Below are 479 nucleotides of genomic sequence, written 5' to 3' on the forward strand. Positions count from 1 at the left end.
ATAATGATTAATTCCCTTACAAATAAGTAAATTATTACACCTGTAATGAGATCAAAACAAATTAACCAAATAACATACCAAAATCAGGACCAAAGAACAACTCCTAAAAAACAAGAAATATCCAAGTTAGGCCCAAAACCATTATGCCTCCGGAACACGGGATAACGCATCGGCTACCACGTTTGCTGAACCTCGGACATGTCGAATATCCAGGCAGAACGACTGCAAAAACAGAGACCACCGAATCAGCCGCTGATTCGGACACTGTAAAGAATTCAGAAAAGTCAGTGGATTATGATCCGTGTATATCACAATAGGGACACTCAAATTTAAATACACGGCAAAATGTTGTAGAGCCCAAATAAGGGCCAATGCTTCCTTTTCAACCACAGAATAGTGACGCTGATATGATGCAAACTTTTTGGAAAAAAAACTAACTGGATGATCTACTCCGTCATCACACTGCTGAAGAACTGCTC

Source organism: Sinocyclocheilus grahami, unplaced genomic scaffold, assembly GCF_001515645.1.
Source record: "Sinocyclocheilus grahami isolate Dianchi unplaced genomic scaffold, SAMN03320097.WGS_v1.1 scaffold2030.1, whole genome shotgun sequence".
NCBI lineage: Eukaryota > Metazoa > Chordata > Actinopteri > Cypriniformes > Cyprinidae > Sinocyclocheilus > Sinocyclocheilus grahami.